This window comes from Mus musculus, chromosome 7 (genome assembly GCF_000001635.26).
Source record: "Mus musculus strain C57BL/6J chromosome 7, GRCm38.p6 C57BL/6J".
NCBI lineage: Eukaryota > Metazoa > Chordata > Mammalia > Rodentia > Muridae > Mus > Mus musculus.
Window position 1 is genome coordinate 100,692,101 of NC_000073.6, and position 14,083 is coordinate 100,706,183.

A 14,083-nucleotide genomic window follows, 5' to 3' on the forward strand; every position below is an offset into this window, starting at 1 on the left:
ATCCTATCTCAAACAAGGTGGAAGATGGGGACTAACACCTACGGCTGTCATCTTGGCTGTCATCTGACTATGCTCAGGCACATGTATACCTACAGTCATACACTGCACATACACTGTATGGACACACAAATAAAATTAAGGACATATGGTGAAAGAAAAACCATTTAAAGGAAAGGTATACAGGTATTGGAGGAGACAAAAGTTTAAAAACCAAAACTGGGTATTTGATACCAACGCTCAGGAGATAAAAGCAGGTGACTATCTATGAATTCAAGGCCAGCCTTGTCTACAGAGCCAGTTCCAGGACAGTTAAGACTACACCGAAAGACAATACACATGAATGTGTATATCAGCTTTATTTTATCTGTCACATTGCAAAAACACTTCCAACCACCCATGTGTTAGAGCCAGAATATTACCATTAAAATATCTACTAAGTTCTAGATGGAAGGAATCATCAACGGAGAGCAGCACCTTCGAAAGAAAGACGTCATATTACATCCCCCTGTTGAAAGCACACCATGCCATACACACACAACTAACTAACTAATCAACCAACTAAGCAACTAAATCTAAAGATGAAGCTCTTGAAAACCGTTAGGAATTTTCAGAGCTGACTTGTAAGGATGCCGTTGTCTTTGTTTTCCCAGAGCTTGTTTATCTACCAGGGTTCTTTGACTACAGCAGAAACAGCATACACAGTAAGCCATGGTGTTTGCACAGAGCCGCGGCCTTGGTGAGTGTTCAGGCTTCACACACTCTGTCTTGGAAGCTGTCCTGTTTCAGGGCTGCCTTCACGGTCTGGTGAGCTCCCTAGGGTGGGTGGGTGGGTTTTCTGAGAGGCATCTGGTTTGCTCCAGTCAGAGACAACTCGGTTTATTTAGTTTAGGAAGAAGGAAAGAAGGAAAGAAAAAAAAGGAAGGTAGGGAGAAGAGAGAGAGAGAGAGAGAGAGAGAGAGAGAGAGAGAGAGAGAGAGAGAGAGTGAGAGAGGTGAGATGGCTCAGTGGATCAAAGCACCTTTTACCAAATCTGACGACCTGAGTCCGGAACTCACATACAGAGGGAGAGAACCAACTTCTGTGAGTTTGCAAGTTGTCCTCTGACTTCCACCTGTGCCTTGCTCCCTCCCCCCACCATGCTTGTAAAAAGGGTTTTAAGTGACTGTCACAGACACAAGTTCCTGGCCTCTGTCTTCCACTTTCACACACTCTTCTCAGGGACCCTGGAGCCTGGCCGAGAGAGAGAGTCCGTGTAAGACGAGATCTGTTTCTCTATCTGTGGTCGCAAAGGGGAATGAGGCCTTTCACACTGACTGCCCACGCAGACACTTAGCATTTGCTTCCATTTTGAGTGCAGGTCACAGAGCACGAGAAAGTGAGTCGTAGGTGGAACTTGTGGCTCCGTCACCTCAAAAGTTTCTGATGTTTTCACAGCACATCACAGGTCTGATTTCTTCAATTGCAATTACAGTTGTTGCAGGTACTTCAAAGTACTGTCGGTACTCTTTGACATCATGAATTTATGGCAGTATACTGGCAATCGTTATGTTATTTGATTTGCTAATAAACACTAATCAGGTTTGGGCCAGGCTGGAGATATAGCTTAGGTGTATAGGGGCGTTTGTCATTCTTCCTGCACATACATACACACCCAGATACATGTATATTTATACATAAAAAATTTAAACTAATTATACTAAATACATATAACTATATTATATATGTATGTATATATAATATATATATAATAATACATATATTACACACACACACAGATATATATATATATATATATATATATATATATATACATGGCAAGTAAGATGGTTCCGCAAGTGCCTTCACTTGCTGCCAAGCCTAACTATCTGAATTTGATCCTAAAACCCAAGGAGAAAATTGTCTTTCAAAACTGGTTCTCGCCGGGCGGTGGTGGCACACACCTTTAATCCCAGCACTCAGGAGGCAGAGGCAGGCAGATTTCTGAGTTTGAGGCCAGCCTGGTCTACAAAATGAGTTCCAGGACAGCCAGGGCTAAATAGAGAAACCCTGTCTCAAAAAAACCAAAAAAAAAAAAAAAGTGTTTCTCTGGATCCTGGGGAGATAGCTCAGTGGTTAAAAGCACTAGCTGCTCTTTACAGAGAACTTGGGTTCAATTCCCAGCACCCACATGGCAGCCCATATCTGCCTGTAACTGTTTCAAGGGATCCAACACCCTCACACAAACATACATGCAGGCAAAACACCAATGCACATAAAATAGAAATAAATAAATTACTTTGAAAAATGGTTCTCTGACATCTACCTGCGTGCAGTGGTGTGTGTGCAACCCTCTATGTGAAAAAGATATGTAAGTGTAATTAAAAATGGGACGCTGGCAAGGTAGCTCAGTGGCCAAAATGACCTGTACTCTATTACAGTGGAAGAAGAGGTCAAGTGTGGCAAGTTGTCCTTTTACCCACATGTGTACTGTGGCACCTTTGTCACCCTCACTTAAATAAATGTAGTAAAAATATGAATTAAAATTGCTACTTGGTATGGTGATGCATACCTGTGATCTCAGCACTCAGGAGGCTGAAGCAGGAGGATAGCGAGTTTGAAGCCATTCTGTATGCAGGTTCTCAAACGTTTTTATCTGTTGGCAACAATAGAATTATCTAGCTAACCCTGGACTATGGCCAACTTCAGTCAAAAGAAGAACCTGTCTTAAAAAGAGAAAGAAAGAAAGAAAGAAAGAAAGAAAGAAAGAAAGAAAGAAAGAAAGGAGGGAGGGAGGGAGGGAGGGAGGGAGGGAGGGAGGGAGGGAGGGAGGGAGGAAGGAAGGAAGGAAGGAAGGAAGAAAGAAAGAAAGAAAGAAAGAAAGAAAGAAAGAAAGAAAGAAAGAAAGAAGGAAAGAAAGAAAGAAGGAAAGAAAGAAAGAAAGAAAACACCAAATGTCACCAGTCTCAGAGGACAAGGCTAGCGAGAACTGAGAGTACATGAAGAGTTAAAACAAAATAATAGCCAGGCATGATGGCGCATGACTTTAATCCCAGCACTTGGGAGGCAGAAGCAGGCAGATCTCTGAGTTCGAGGCCAGTCTGGTCTACAGAGTGAGTTCCAGGACAGCCAGGTCTACACAGAGAAACCCTGTCTCGGAAAAACCAAAACAAACAAACAAACAAACAAACAAAATAATAGCCAAGTGATGGTGGTAGCATTCAGGAGGCAGAGGCAGGCAGATTTCTCAGTTTGAGGCCAGCTGGTCTACAGAGTGAGTTCCAGGACAGCCAGGGATACACAGAGAAACCGTCTTGAAATAAAAAATAAAAAACAAATTTTACTGCCTCAATGTAGAAAATACTATCAGATAACTTTTATATCAGTTCCTCATTCATTCATTCATATAAAAATAAAATGTAGGGGCTACAGAAATGGCCCAGTGGTTGAGAACACTGGCTGCTTTTCCAAAGGACCCAGGTTTGATTCTCAGCACCCACATGATGGCTCAGAACCATCTGAAACTCCAGTTCCAGGAGCACTGATGCTCTCTTCTGGTCTCTGTGGCCACCAGCCCCATATGCATGGTATACAGACACACATGCAGGCAAAGCACTCATATACAATTTTAAAATTGTCAGGTGCCTATGTCCGGGAACGTGGCTCACTGTTCCATCCCTTGTAGAGTTTTCTACTGGGTATCCGGAATAAGTCTTGCTTGACCACAAAACAGGCTGCCTTTAACGGTCCCACAGGCCAGGGTGGCCTTGAACAGAGATCTACCTGATTTTGCCTTAAAGGCATATACTACTCTGTCCTGCTAAAAACTATATTTTTATTTGTTGTTGTTGTTTTTTGTTTTTGTTTTTGTTTTGTTTTGTTTTGTTTTGTTTTGTTTTGTTTGAGACAGACTGTTCTGGAACTCTGTAGACTAGGCTGGCCTTGAACTCAGAGATCTGCCTGCCTCTGATTCCTGAGTTGTGGAATAAAAGGTGTGGGACACCAATGCCCCATAAAAGTATACATTTTAAATTGGCAAGTTTGGCAGCACATTCCTGAAGCAGGGAGGTTAGAGGCCAGTTTGGGCTAGTGAGATCCCCCTCCCTCTGTTACACCACTTATTTGCTTATCTGCACAAATGTTTTAATGGCTTAATCACAGTCACAGAGCCAGAAAGTGTTATGCAAGCTACTGGGAGAGAAAAATGTATCAGTGGTCTCTCCCAGCTGTCGACCATGTATGCTATCATGCCGAACCTGTAAACCCACAATTCTCCTGACTCAGCCTCCTGAATTCTGGTGAGTCAGCACAACTATTGTGGCCAGTCTGTTTCATGTGTGTGTACTAACTGCAGCAGTAATGCAAGTAACTTATCAGATGATATACACCCTCCCTGAAGGGCTCTATGAGGCATGAGCATGGCAAACATGGCCCCAACAGGTTTTGCCCACCCTCTCCTCCTCTCATTAAAATTAGATTGTATGTCTAAATCTAGTCCCAAAGTCCATTCCCTCATTTGGCCACTTCCTCCTGCGGAAGAGGACCACCAAGTCCAGCTATCAAAGTACTGATGTTCAGCAAAGACCCACTTTGTCTACTCTAATTAACCTGTCGGTCAAAATTAACCAACTTATCGCTAACATGGGGCTTCTCCTTTCCCTTTATAAATTGCCAGCTGTAGTCTCCTTTCTATCCAGAGGCAGTTCTTTGTCGTCCCCTCCCACCCAAGCAAATCCCTTTTCCTCATATCCCTTCTTCCTTTCCCCTTCTCCCTCATTCTCTGTCTCCTGTCTTTGTCCCTTATTTCCTGCCCTTTGTCCCTCTGGGGCAAATAAAACTCCTTTGTGTTGAGAGCTTGGTCTTGGTGTGTCCTGGGCCATCCTTCCTCCCTCCCAGGACCTACAAACCTTCTCCATGTGACCGTGATATGTTCGGTAATAAAGGATACACACTACAGTTCTCTCGTGCGGCAACACACTTCTTCCTGTTAATGTTTTGAACAGTGCAAGCCAATAGATGTCTAACCGTGAAAGAAGGCATTTCACTGAATGCTATTTTACATCTGCACTGACTTTAGTGTGTATAAAGGCATCTAATCTTTCTATGGGTGTCTGTCACAGGGTCTGCTATAATTATGTGGTAGTCTATAGACAGAACTGAAGAAATTTTAAAAATTTACTTAGAAATTATTAAAAATTAAAGGTGGCTTCCTCTCTAAATAATGGGCTTAATGAACGTTTTCCAAAACGTTCATTGAATTTATCTGGAGAAATTAAAACAGTTTTATGTTCTTTTATCACTTTAATTTTTTTTTCTATGTGCATGGGTATTTTGGCTGCATAGGTCTGTGTACCACTTGTGTTTGATACCTGTGGAGGTCAGGAGAGGGTGTCTGATTCCTGGAGTTATAGATGGTTGTGAGTCACCATGTGAACGTAGAGAATTAAACACAGGTTCTTAGGAAGAACAAATACTGCATTTAACCACGGAACCATCTGCCCAATCAGCACCCACAACCCAAATTCCCACTTATTTATTTTATTTTCTGAGACAATGTCTCAGTCTATGCCTTTGGCTAGCCTAGAACTTGTATTGTAAATCAGTCTGGCACAGAGATCTGGTGCCTGAGTGATTAAAGGCATGTGCTACCATGCCTTACTCTCCGTTTCTCTTTGAAGAGAGTCTTCCTATGTAGCCCTGACTGGCCTTGACCTTTCACCCCTCCCCATTCAGCCTCTGGATGCTAGGGCTGTAGCTGTGCACCACCAAGTCATCCGCAAGATACAGAGCTTCTAATGAGCCCAGAGGCAGAAATTTTGTCTAACATGTAAAAGGCCCTAGATTAAACCCCTAATACAAGCCGGGCGTGGTGGCGCACACCTTTAATCCCAGCACTTGGGAGGCAGAGGCAGGCGGATTTCTGAGTTCGAGGCCAGCCTGGTCTACAGAGTGAGTTCCAGGACAGCCAGGGCTATACAGAGAAACCCTGTCTTGAAAAACCAAAACCAAACAAACAAAAAACAAAACAAAAAAAGCCCTAATATTGGGGAGGGGGGGAACCACCACACCAGATATCTCTCTCTCTCTCATATTACTTATTTTATGTGTATGAGTACTCTGTAGCTGTCCTCAGACACACCAGACAGAAGAGGGCATCACATTCCATTACAGATGGTTGTGCCATGTGGTTGCTGGGAATTGAACTCAGGACCTCTGGTAGAGCAGTCAGTGCTCTTAACCTCTGAGCCATCTCTCTAGCCTTGGAACTTTCTCTTATAAAGTTATTAGATTTAGAGGACACCTAAATCCAGAATGATCTTGAAAGAGCCTAGTGGGGAAACCCCCACTCAATTCCCATTTGGCGTGCACCCAAGAATCACGAACAGACGACCATCTTGATGTAAAAGCATGAGGTAGTTTAATGACGGAGCTCCGGGCCGACACATATCTCCCGCAGGAGACAGAGGTGTTGACCACATGGTGGAGCCATAATGGCGGAGCTCCGGTTCGAAATGTATCTCACACAGGAGACAGTGGTTTCGACCCCGAAGCTTGGAAGCTAGGGACTTTTATAGAAAAGGGGTGGGGCTGGGGGAGGAATTGGCGCAGTTTCACATGATTGGTCCATTTAAACATCAACAGACTGTCAGAAGGGCAGGAGATAGGGAGGCACCAGGCCAGTCAGGACATGTAACGACGGGCCTGCCCGGACATGTCCTGGCCTGTTCTGTTATGTTCTCAGCCCCAGGTTTCAAAGCTCACAAACAACTCTTTGGGCTATTTGACATAAATTACATGAATCACATGTCTCAAGTTTTATTTCCTTTCAATCTCATTTCAAAAATCCTTACTTAATCCCATTTGCACAGAGCCTACTTCCAAATAAAGTTACATTCCTAAGTAAAAGGGTTAGGGTGTGGGCATGAATCTTTCTTTCTTTCTCTCTTTCTTTCTTTCTTTCTTTCATTCTTTCTTTCTTTCTTTCTTTCTTTCTTTTTTCTTAATTGAAGACACACTATTTAAACAGTTGCAATTGGAATATTTGTGCATGTGTCCACTTGAATATACTGTGTGTGTGTGTGTGTGTGTTGGTCAGAAGACAAGTTTCAGGAGTCAGTTCTCTCCCTCTACCATGTGAGTTCCTGGGGATTAAACTCATGTCGGCAGACTTGGCATAGGCCTTTTCCTGCTGAGCCATCTTGTCAGCTCTACTTTGGTTCCTTCCTTCCTTCCTTCCTTCCTTCCTTCCTTCCTTCCTTCCTTTCCTCCTTTCTTCCTTCTTTTCTTTCTTTTAAATTTATTTTTATTTCGTATGTATGAATATTTTGCCTGCACGTATGAATGCACACACACACACACACTCAAACACTCACACACACACACTCTCACACACACACACACACACACACACTCACACACACACACTCACACACACACACACACTCACACACACACACACACTCACACACACAGACACACACACACTCACACACACACACTCACACACACACACACACTCAGGGAGGCCAGAGGGGATGCTGCTGAATCCTTTGGAACTGTGTTAGGGAAAATTATAAGCTGTTATGTGAGTGCTGGAAACTAAACCCAGGTCTTCTGTAAGCACAACTAGTGCTCTTAACTGCTGAGCCATCTCTCCAGACCAGGTTCTACATTTTATTTGTTTAAAGTTTGTTTATTTGAGCAGCTTTATATAAAAGATTCTGCTGGACTTCAACTCCAATCACTTCCTTCAAGTCTGGTCTTGTCAGTGACAGTCCTTACTCTGGCAGCAATTCATTCCGTGCACAACATCTGTTACCTTGGTCACCTTTCATCTGTTTTGGAGGAGGGGAGTTTGCTGGGTTGACCACATTTGCGGATGAGAAAACAGCTGTAGGCGGGAAGCATCTAGATAAAAGTCAAAGGTCGTGTAGCTTGGAAGCAGCCGGAAGAAGAACTGAGCCAGTGTGTCAAGGTTCTTCTCCATGCTGTGTGGGAGTGTCCCTTGCTACAATGACTTCCTGAACTTCCCTTTGTCTTTTGCCTTTGCCTTTCACCCCATTTAATGTATACTTTTTCTTTGCATTTGAATTGATTATCCATGTAATCTATGTACTGGTTAATTGATTGACTGATTCATTAATTCATCCACCATTTATTGAGCTCCTAACTTGTAAGAAGCCCTGTTTTGGCTGGAGCTCTGGGTCACAGAGATGAGTCAGATGCCCTTGGGCCTTGTCATTGAGGAAGCAGGGTTAAAGGTGGAGAGAGTGCGCCAGCTGTGGGAGCCCAGAGCAGATTCCTAACCCAGCAGGTGAGGAGAGGCTTCCAGAAGCTCAGTTAGGTCCTGACGGAGGGACAGGGTGCGACTCTCCTCCTTTACCTTGACTGTTGGGATGAAATATTAGAGTGGGTGTTTGCTACTCATGTATTGGATGTCAGGGGTGTGTAATTCACTTCCTAACACTCTGGCAAGCTGTGTTCATGTAACACAGCAGGTTCATGTAGCAGCCTTCCAACACAAATGGCAGTTTTCCAGTTGCCCAGTGTTGGGTCATTCATAAAACACTTTCATGCTTTTGTCTCTATTAAGTCACAGGAAGTTCTTTCAGAGAATTTAAAATTTTTTGTTGTTGTTGCTGTTTTTTGAGACAGGGTTTCTCTGTGTAGCCTTGGCTGTCCTGGAACTCACTTTGTAGACCAGGCTGGCCTCGAACTCAGAAATCCGCCTACCTCTGCCACCTGAGTGCTAGGATTAAAGGCGTGCGTCAACACTTATATCATGTTTTTTTGGTTTTTTTCCCCCTTGGTTAGCTTCTTTAAAACCCTAAAAAATTATGTTCACCTCTCCAAAAAGATGATTGCAAAAATGTATAAATAAAATGAGATAACTTTGGAAGTTATAATCAGTCAAGTTGCACTAGCTGAGGATTAAACCTGGTATGGTTTTCATTGCAGCTTGCTTTGGGTCTCAATTTCCTCTACTATAAAATGGGTATGTGAGGGGCTGGAGAGAGGGCTCAGTGGTTATGAGCACTTGCTGCTTTTCCAGAGGACCAGAGTTCAGTCCTCAGTACAGGTAAGAGGTAGTTCACAGTTACCTGTAAGCCCAACTCCAGGGGGGCTCCTTCTTCTGGCCTCTCTGCGTACTCACACTTCATGTGCTCATTCTCTCTCTCTCTCTCTCTCTCTCACACACACACACACACACACACACACACACACACACACACACAGACAATTTATTTTTCAAAAGGCATATCTGAAGCCAGGCAATGGTGATGTACACCTTTTATTCCAGCACTCAGGAGGAAAAGGCAGGCAGATCTCTGTGAGTTTGAGGCTAGCCTGGTCTAGAGAATGAGTTATAGGACAGCCAATCTATACAGAGAAACCCTGGCTCAAAAAACCAAGAAGAAAAAGAAAAAAAGACAGGAAAAAAAAAAAAAGGCATCTCTGAGGAAGCGCAGGCTGGAGGATTTAATAAAACAATCGATTTACAAGATCAGCCTAAGCTACAGAGTGAGTTCCATAACAGCCAGGGCTACACAGAAAAACACTGTCTTGAAAAACAAAACAAAAAATGTTTTAGCCACTAATACAGCCTTTGCCTTATTAATAAAGATCAGTTCAGTTTCTCTAACGTAATCTTTAATGTCCATCTTATTGTGTTTCTAGAGTAAATTATTATTACTATTACTACTAACATAGGGCTTGTGCAGCTCAGGTGGGCCTCAAACTCCCCCTGTAGCTGAGGTTGGACTCCTAGTCTTCCTGACTCCTTCTCCCTGGTGAGTGGTACCTCAGTGCCTGACCTCTGAGGCTTTTTTATTTAAATTTTCGTGCTGGGGATCATATTCAGGGCCTTGAGCATGACAGGTAAATACCCTTCAACCAAGCTACCGTTAGTATACTCCCAGAGTGGTGTTATAAGCAAAGCTTACACTGGTACCAATGCTTCCAAAGATGTTTTGAGACTTAAATGCAAAAAGCCCATCAACATTAGCAGGGATGAGCAAATTAATCAGCGAGTGACCGGCAAAGGATCATGTTTGAACAGGCTCATCGTGACTCTGAGTTCATTTTCATGGGACTGTAGAATGAATTCTATACGGTAGAAAAAAAATCAACATAAAAATAAAAGTGACAGCAGCTAAAGAAAGGTACACGTGGTACAATTTACTATGGATGGAAAAGCAGAGTGAATGATCCTGTCTTTGTCAATAACACTGAACACTGCAAAGCTGGCCCCTGGGGAAAGTCCTTTGAGTAGAAATAATCAACACAAAGACCTATAATGGCTGAAACAATAATCCATAAACATCAATAAAGAAAAAAGAGCTGTTTGAGGAGTCTGCTTACCTCTCTGCTTCATTTTTTGAGGAAGGGTTTCTCTGTGTAGCTCTGTCTTAGAACTTGCTCTGTAGCCCAGGCTCAGGTATCTGCTTGCCCCTGCTTCTTGAATGCTAGGATTAAAGGGGTGCCACAGTGTTCTGCCTTACTTGTCTAATGAAATAGAGAAAACAGAAGTGTTGTGGCTGCAATGATGGCTCAGAGATTAAGAACACTGCTTGCTCTCTAGAGGACTTGGGTCTCCAGAACATACATGGTAGCTTACAGATGTCTGTAACTCCAGTTCCAGGGGATCTAATAATACCCTCTTTGGACACACACATGGTGCACATGCATATTCAGGCAAAAGCACTCATAGTCAAAAAAAAGAGAAAGAAAGAAAGGAAAGAGAGAGAGAGAGAGAAAGAGAGAGAGAGAGAGAGAGAGAGGAAGGAAGGAAGGAAGGAAGGAAGGAAGGAAGGAAGAAAGAAAGAAAGAAAGAAAGAAAGAAAGAAAGAAAGAAAGAAAAAGTTAAAAGTTAAAAACAGAAAGAAAGAAAATTTGATTCTGTTTTTCTTTTGGCACAGGGTCCATGTAGCCCAGGCTGGCCTTAGACTTGCTATGTAGTAGAAGCTGATCCTGAACTCTGCCCCATTTCTTTCCACCTCCCCATTGTGCTCCTGGCTCTTATTTTATATTTTCTTCTTTGAAATAATGCTTTTCTCTATATAGCCTGACAATGAATTCTCAAGTTTTCTGACATTACTTCCTGGGTTCTGATGTTACAGGCGCATGCCACAAAACCTGGCACTAGAGAAAAGAATCTATTTCACTAGCCTAAAAACACATGAAAAGCTTTCCTTACCATTGGAATAACGGAAAAGGGTCTATCTTGAAGAAAATTCAATTTAGAAAATTAGAGCGGTTGTTGCTCAGTAGAATTAGTATATATGAAGCCCTAAGTTTGATGTTCATCATGGCAAAAAACAAAACCAAAAATTAACCAACGAACCAACCAAATTATCCCCCTCCCCCACCCCCACCTCAGAGACTGGAGAGTCTGTTCTTTCTACCCATCTTCCTGAGGCAAGGTCTCTGTAGTTTCTGCTATGGTGTTTTGTACTCTAGGCTCCTGGGCCCAGGAGCTTCTGGGTGATTTCCCATCTCTGCCTCTCATCTTGATGTGTGAGGGCTGTGCTCACCTCCACATGGGCTTTTTACGTGGTAGGTTCTGGAAATTAAACTTGGGTGTCAGGCTTGCCTAGCTAGTACCTTTCACTGTTAAGCCATCTCTCCAGACCTGCCTGGCAGGGTGGGTGGGTGTGTTGACTTGGGGGGGCGGGGAGACAGGGTTCTGGAACTCACTCTGTAGACCAGGCTGGCCTTGAAACCAGAGACTTGCCTGCTTCTGCCTACCAAGTGCTAGGATTAAAGGCGTGCACCACCAACCACCTGGCTAAAAAATTTTTTTTTTTTTTTTTTTTTAGGTGCAAATACATCCTATTTATTCCACAAACAATGATTTGTGAGGTAGAGTGTTTCAGACCCTTTATCATAATCCTGATCCCTTATCTTCACGTACCGGGAACACAAGGACCTCTGACCTTCAGATTAGAAACCACCAAGATAAGAATTAAGATATGCCCGGCATGGTGGCGCACGCCTTTAATCCCAGCACTCGGGAGGCAGAGGCAGGCGGATTTCTGAGTTCGAGGCCAGCCTGGTCTACAGAGTGAGTTCCAGGACAGCCAGGGCTATACAGAGAAACCCTGTCTCGAAAAACCAAAAAAAAAAAAAAAAAAAAAAAAAAAGAATTAAGATATAAGGAAAATCACTTCGTCTAAAATGAGCTCTATGGAAGGTATACCTTTGGCTTTGGCCTTGAGAATGAGTAGGAAGAGGCAGCTGGGAACATGGCGCATGCCTGGAGAGCCAAGAAAGGCGGGTCAGGCTTTCAAGGCTTTCAGGTCCAGCGTTGGCTATCGAGCCAGTTCCAGTTAAACTTGGGCTATAGGAAACTTTGTCTGGAGCAGAGAGAGAAGGTCCCCGAAAAGAGATAATTTGGGAAGAGAGATTGAGAGCTCCTTGCTAACTTTATGTTCTTCCATAAATTGTAGTTGTGATGGCTAATCTTGTCAGTTTGATGGGATTTAGAATTACTGTGGAAAAACAGATCTCTACGCATGTCGGAGGGATTATCTAGATTAGGCTGACTGAGGTGGGAAGGCTTACCCTAAATATGGGCAGTGCACGGGATGGGGTTCTTAGATGGAATGAAAGAGAGAACAAGCATCTCCCTCTCACGTGACCTGCTCCTGGGGCCTTACTGCTTACACTGATGACGTAATAGTTCTGTGCTATGGCTCAGTGGGAGATTTTACTGTAGGTCTGAGGGAGAGTTCAGCTCGAGGCATCTGGAAGAATCCAGAGCAGAAAGAAGAGTGGTAGAATGAACATGGCCAACAGAATGGACTTGGCTATGAGGTGGGGCAGGGAAAGAAAGAGAAAGAGCTTACCAAGAAAGAGGGGCAAGAGAGAGGAGGCCAAGAGAGCCCAAATATTAGGGTTATAGGATAATGAGAAGCCGGGGGGGGGGGGGGAAGCCCATGAACTGAAGAAATTTAGGGTCATGTTAGAGCCAAGGAGTCTGTAACAGGTTCTTATGAAACTGAGGGATCACTAAGCGGTGCATGGAGGTCAGAATGCTCTTTGGTATGCTAATAGCCAGGCACCACAGGTCACTATTTGTCCTGAATTTCTTTTGGACCTGACACTTATCTTCCCTAAGATAAAACTGTAAATTACAGTAAACCCTTCCTTCCTTCCTTCCTTCCTTCCTTCCTTCCTTCCTTAAATTGCTCTTATCAAGTATTTTGTCTCAGCAACCAGAGAAGTAACTAATACAGTACACAACTACCATTATTTTAATAGTGGGATTTACAGAAAGGTAGACACACAGTCCTGAAACACTGTTTAGGTAAACAAGACCCAAGGAAAGTTTGTAGGTGGGAAATCAAGAGGTTGTTGTATTTGGAATATCTATAGCTGTATCTGTGTGTGTGCGTGCAAGCATGTGTGTGTGTGTGTGTGTGTGTGTGTGTGTGTGTATGCATATGAAATAACCTTTTATGTTTAAAAAACGGTGTGTGCTTCCTTAAACAATTCAGACAGTATAAAAGATAAGAGGAACCTGAAACCTAACAATTCTTTCTTTAAGATAATCACTGATAACATTTTGGAGAATCTCTTCACTGAAATCTTTACGCTTTTATATCCTCGAACTTCAAATAAATCGAACCTGTCTAATCTTGCTGTTTTTGCTATCAATTTGCCCCTCTGACAAGAAATTGTGAAAAGCCTTTCATGTCTAAAGATATTTACCATCATTTTAAATGGCTGCTTAGCATTACGTTGAATACATACATCACTATTTATTAAATCAGCCCTCTATTGATGAATATCTACATCCTTCTCAACTCATATTCAACAACCTCCTATAATAACCGTGGGCATTGTTTTCCAAAAATTTTTGATAATCTTTTTAGATTAAATACTTATAAGTAATGTAAATGTAAACAAATGTGCTTTTTACATGAGGATTTAAGTTGCAGACTTGTCCTCTGATTTTCAGGGATGCCAGGGAAGCTGATGCAGCATTAGTTCTGGCGAGACAGTGACAACGGAGATGGCGAGGAGAGTACAGAATTACAGGTGATGTAGCCAATCTAGGCCCAAGCTCAGTGGGTTGGAATAGTCCTTCCCCTTTTTCTCTCTT